Below are 6,265 nucleotides of genomic sequence, written 5' to 3' on the forward strand. Positions count from 1 at the left end.
AAGATAAAGATAAAGATAAAGATAAAGATAAAGATAAAGATAAAGATTAGGTAAAAAGATTTTGATATGACAACGATCACTAGTGTGGCAAACTTTAGTGGATTTCTTATTTTTAAATTGTGCAAAAACCAAAAAAACTTGGTAAACTTTTTTTAATTTTTTATCACTTTAAATATCGACAGTCTATACAAGTGTATCCTTATTTCCGTTCAATGCATCCCCTTATAGCCAGCATCCATAAAGAACAAAATTTTAAAACTCACCAAAAAGTTTCAAGCAAATTTAATTACCTAATACTCACTCTGCGCAAAAATTAGCCAAACGACGATAACTAACTTTTTAATTATCAAAAGCTTAACATAAATTCCATAAAACGGCGTAACAGCGAAGGTGAGCAGAAAAAAATTTAATTAACTGCGTCAAACCGCTGTGTCACCGCAATAAAAGGCAGCTACAAAAAAGAAAAAAAAAATCAGTATCTAGCGGAAGAAAAGGGGTGCCAGAAAAAAAAGGAAAATTGGAAAGAAGCAAGACCACAACACGCAAAGCCAACGGATGACCAGAAAAATGGCGAGTGTAGGCGAATGGTAAAAAATTGCAGTATCACTGCCAATAAAATGTAACAACGGTAATCCCAGTGGTGTACAAGCTGGCAAAGATGGTGAAAATAAACCGAACGCAGGAGTAGGAGAGGCAAAGCGACTGCGTGTTGCAGTGCAGAGTTGCCAACTATTATATGTAGGTAATGGAAGGCGTAAAGCGCGTGTTGGTAGGCAAGATAGCTGCGAAGGCTTTTGCTTATGATTATGTGAATATAGATATGCATCTAGATACCCTACGAGCTTTTCTGCATCAAAGAGAAAATTATAGAAAAAATATTGCTTATGTTTTTTTTTTTTTGGCGGTTAGAGCTCGATATGTAAAGCAGACGCTAGCAGCGTGAACGGGATGGACCTTCCAAATTTTGTGGAGTTTAAGGCGAGCAAAGGCGCGCCAAACTTGCCGACATTGGCTGGAAGTGAAATTGTATAGCCACAAAAATAGACGATAATAAATGGAAGCTGAAAATTTGCTTATATTGAATATCGAATTGCATGCAAGAAGATAAGCGGCGACACAAGACCGCAAAAGTAGTGAGAGGCATAAACACAGCAGTAGAATACGCAGTTGCTCAGGAAAAGGAGTCAAAAAAGTTAAGCTCAAAGGCAAAAGCATAAAACAAAAACGGTCAAACGTAGTAGACATTATAAGAAAATTTATAGAATACAACAACAAACCGATGAAAATTAAAAAAATGCAACAACTAAACCAGCTGAACTGTAGAAAGAACGAAATTCAATGAAAGCTTTAAGCAGAAATGCATTAATTCTGGCAAGAAGCTTACTTAGTACTTATGTATGTATGTATGTATGTATGTATGACATGAATGAGAAATGAAGAGCAGATAGGCGACGAAATGGCTAGGACATGCTAAGCTTAATCTACGTAGTTCACATACAAATGAGCCTGTTGAAAGTGGGTGTGGATGAGAGAGACGGAACAAACGGGGCGAATGCAGATTATGTATGTATGTGCAGGATATCATTGGAAATGCATGTTTCACGCTAGCGTCACAGGCACACCAAAGTAAAACGAAAGAAACAAGAAATGAGTGAAAATATACAAAGGCGATCAAAAATGGATGAATGGTGTTTCGTTTTTAATATTTACAATGTTTTTCAGGTTAAAATGTTTTAATTTTTTTCGTACCTTAACAAAAACCTTATAAATCACACTTTCAAACTTTATACATAGTTTAGAAAAATTCCACACATTATTGTTTAAATTTCGAGCTTTTTTTGAAAGAGAATTTTTTCAATTTTTTTGGGTATGCAGTTAGTTAACAGGATTATAAAATTTGCCAAAAAATTTTTAAAAACTCTTGTTTAAAAACTTGAAATTTAGATAAAAATTTGTGGTTTTGTTTCTTAATTCTGTATAAAGTTTGAAAGTGTGATTTGTATTTATTAAAGCATGAACCATATTTTTATAAAAAAGAATATCAAAAAAAAAAAACATAGCTTGAAAAACGAAATACCATTCATCCATTTATGACCGCCACGTAGATAGTAAAATGATACGCACACACACACACATGATCAGCATTACACGTTATCTTAGGTATATTTACCAGGGTGGTCCAATGCAGGTGAAAAAGGTCAAAAATTTCCTGTGTTTTATATGGGGGAAAAAATATTTTTTCGTAGAAATATTATAGAATTCTTGAAAGTCAATATTTTTAATTTTATGCATCTTTTGCGGTATTTTGGGTGACCTATAAAAATTTGTTAATATAAAAAATTGGCTAAATAAAAAACTTGGGTATTATTATTGTAAGTCTCCTGAAGAGAAATAGACTTTTTCGATCGAAAAATAATGGTTTTCAAGAATTCTATACTGATTCTATGAAAAGTGTTTTTTCTCCTTTGAGCGACCTCAAAATATTTTTGATTCCAAAAAAAAACAGCAGGGATATACTTTTTTCAGTACAGAATATCCCTATGGTATGAGAGACCTGACTTTTTTTGGACCACCCTAATGTACAATTATGCAACGTATGTAAGCTGCTGCTGCTTTTGCTGGCTGCGATAGATATTGACATTGGCGAGCGATAAGGATAATTGTTGCAATAAAATGGTAAACTTAACGTCCGCCGACGCTCGTTTCCATATAAAATCGAATCTACAATGCATACACTATATGTATATGTGTTTATGTGTGTATAGGAGAAAGACTGCTTGCATGTGTGTTTTTTGTTTGAAGCGCGCAGCTTGTACGTGCTACTCCTTAAATGCATATGTTGCCCGGTGCACTTTTAGTGCAAGGATATTTATGTATTAGCCTTGCTGCCAGGCTGCTCGGTTGCTACAGCTGCTCAGCTCCCACAATCGCTTTGATTGCTACTCGGATCGTTTGTGTATATTTTTTGTGCACTTCTATTTCTTTCTTTTCTTTGTAAATTACGCACATAAATGCTTTAGGATGCAAAAGTGTGTGCGTAAAAGTGTGAATGTGTGTGTTAACATTTACATTCATTAATACATACATACATATGTACATATATGCACGCATTCATGGCTCTTATCCGCATAACAATGTAAAGTTTATGCTTTGTCTACGCCGCTGGCTGGCATCGATTGGGTTTATTGCTAATAATTCGTTGCACTGTGGGTAGATTTTATGCAGATTCTACTTATTCATCAAACTAAAGAAACTATTTTGACCTAAAAATTATGTAGGTATCTATGTTTTGCTGTGTAACTAATCTAACGATAGCCGATAAAGCAATTTTTTTTTAAATTTTTTGTATGTGTGTACTGGTGAATTTTTGATAAGGGACATCTAATGTAACGAAAATGAAAACGAAAACTATATCGTTACCTACTTATTCGATAGCAAATTTGTTAAATAATATAAAAATTACATCTATATCGATAAATATGTTGATAGCTAATCGTTTATGATAACTTATACATATATATCGGCGTATAATGTATACTGATAATTTGTCGTCTAGAGGCAATTGGAGAAGCTTTTTGGTCTCGGCCCAAACCGAGAAGTGGTTGTAGTGGCAAATAAGAAGAAGAAGATATATATATATATTGGTACTAACTTCATATCGAGCCCTAAACAAATTTTCTTTTTGATGCGGAAATGTTCCTACAGCATCTAGATGCATTTCGGCATCAAAAAGAAAATAAAAAAAAATTTCGCTTAGGTTATATTGGCGGTTAGGGCTCGATTTACAGCGTGCCGACGAATAACTGTTACCCAGGTTTTTTTGAGAAATAAAAAGGTTCTTTGTTGGTACAATCGTGCCTTTATTTAGTTTGAAAGTACACCATTTAGGAACAATTTTAACGTTGTCAAATAATCCAGAAATCAGTCGTTATTTGTATTCACATTTCGACGTATTTTTTGGCATGGATAACTTGTCCAATAGCCTCACTCCTTTGTGACGGGGCAGGCAAAAGATACAAAAGGGTGGTCAAAGTAACGTAACTACAGTTGATTACGCCAGATAGACAGATAATATTTCTTTTTAAAATGTCAGATCGAAGAGCTCGGAGGAAAAGGATTATTGTTATGGAAAACATAGTTTTGTCTCGAACTGCTAGAACATCGTTTTTTCGTAGCCAAATTTACTTAATGTGAGTCCAGAAGTTCGTATCGGAGAGAAATGTAATCCTCTTACTTTCTTTAATATATACATACATTTATCTACTTTTAGGTAAAGTTTTTCCGCAAATAAGGTACAACTTGAGAATAATTTTCCATTCCTGATGGAATATCAGCTGTAAAAGGGGCCCAGAAACCAACAGCTGATTGCTATTTTTTCAAAATAAACATGCCTCAAAGTCAAGTTAAAACTAAACATATCCAGCAGGATTGCATGAAAAAATTCATTCAATTAGCACTCAATTAAGCACTAATCGAACAGTTAAGAATTAAAATTTTGTATGATAAATCGAGCTTAATCGAGAAAGCTTGGCTAATTGCTCGATTAGCGGCCTGTTTGAAGATACTTTTAAGAAATGACTAGTTTAATTTTCAATAATAAAAACATTTCAATTTGCCTTCAAGAGTTATTACTATTTAAAAAGCCCCAGGGATCGAAAATAACCATCATTTTGACATTTTCTGGTACCAAAATTTATATTTAAAGAATTTTTGTTTTTAAGGCTTTAAATTTTTAAAGTTTTTCGGTCAAATTTGACCGCAAATTTGTGATTTTTATACTTTAAATAAAACAAATAATCGTCATTTCGGATTTTAATATTTTCGATCATGCAGAAAAAAATATCTCTGAAAATAATAGATATGCTTGAATAAAAACAAATACGAAATAACCTTTAATTTTATACATATATTCAGAAATTTAATTGAGCTTCAGGCCGTTTTTAATGGAAATTTTTGTGGAAAAAAATTCAAATTTAAAATCATAAAACAACGGTTAAATTTGATCGTCAAGTGTTATAACCGAAAAAATCATTATTTTGATTTTTGCTGGTAGAAAAATTTATATTTAAAGAATTTTTGTTTATAAATATTGACTTCTTGATTTTTTTCGATCAAGAGTAATCGTTATATCTGGCCTTTTTCGGTAACCGTAATTTTTTGATTTTTATTTTTTCAATAAAAAAAATATTCATTTTGGAATTAAATTTTTTCGAACATGCAGAAAAAAATATATCTGAAAATAATAGATATGATTGAAAAAAAAAAAATTCAAAATAACTATTATTTTTTATATTCAACAGTTTTATTAAGTTTCAGGTCGCTTTTAATGAAAATTTTTGGGGAAAAAAATTTAAAATAAAAATCTAAAATAACGGTAAAATTTGATCGTCAAGCGTTACTACCGAATAAAACCATTATTGTTGTTGAATTTTCATTTTTGAATATTTATGTCTTGATTTTTTTTCGACCAAGAATAATCGTTATATTTGGGCTTTTTTTGGTAAAATGTGACCGAAGTTTTGTGATTTTTATTCTTTCAATAAAAAAATAATCCTCATTTTGGATTTTAATTTTTTCGATCATGCAGAAAAAAATATATCTGAAAATAATAGATATGATTGAATAAAAAACAATAGTTGTTCTATTATTTTTTATATTCAATAATTTTACGGAGTTTCAGGCCATTTTTAATGAACATTTTTGTGGAAAAAAATTAAAATAAATATATATTTTTTTTTTTAATTGGATTTACATGTTTTTGTTACAGATTCGGCCTCTGAGGATACAAATACGTAAATTTTATTATTTTTGCTATAAAAAAAAGTATAAAATTCCAAATAACGATTATTAAGAAAAAAATAAAAAAAAAACATTATTTTTGATCAAAAAATATAAATAATAAAATAGCGATTAATTTTGATCGGAAAAATAGATAAACATCTTTCACGGTAAAATTATGATTTTTTTTACAAACCGTTAACATGTCCTAACAATAATAAATTTTCAAATACTTGCTAAAATCAACAATTTTGAACTCTGTGGATAAGAATTCCTTTACAGCACCACTGTAAATTCACTAGGCTTGCTGCATGTTATCGGTTCCGGTCAAATTCGCCACTCCAAATGTACGCACTAAAATACTTTTGGTGCTGCAAAATTTTAAATAGCCACTTTTATGCGCTCGCGCCAGCATGTCGGCAGTATATTTCTACACAGCGCGGATGAGAGTGTGTACATAGAGTGTTTCTGAAAAGTTTTTTTTTTT

At 31.4% G+C, this 6,265-nt stretch overlaps 1 protein-coding gene across 1 annotated transcript in view; it reads right to left on the reverse strand.

Annotated features, from left to right (window-relative positions):
• Window positions 1–6,265, reverse strand: part of LOC118735705 (tyrosine-protein phosphatase Lar) — a gene marked incomplete at its 3' end in the record, with an annotated part of 988,245 nt that overhangs the window by 146,215 nt on the left and 835,765 nt on the right.

The sequence above is a fragment of the Rhagoletis pomonella genome, unplaced genomic scaffold, assembly GCF_013731165.1.
Source record: "Rhagoletis pomonella isolate Grant_MI unplaced genomic scaffold, Rhpom_1.0 Rhpom_scaffold_00003, whole genome shotgun sequence".
Taxonomy (NCBI): Eukaryota; Metazoa; Arthropoda; class Insecta; order Diptera; family Tephritidae; genus Rhagoletis; species Rhagoletis pomonella.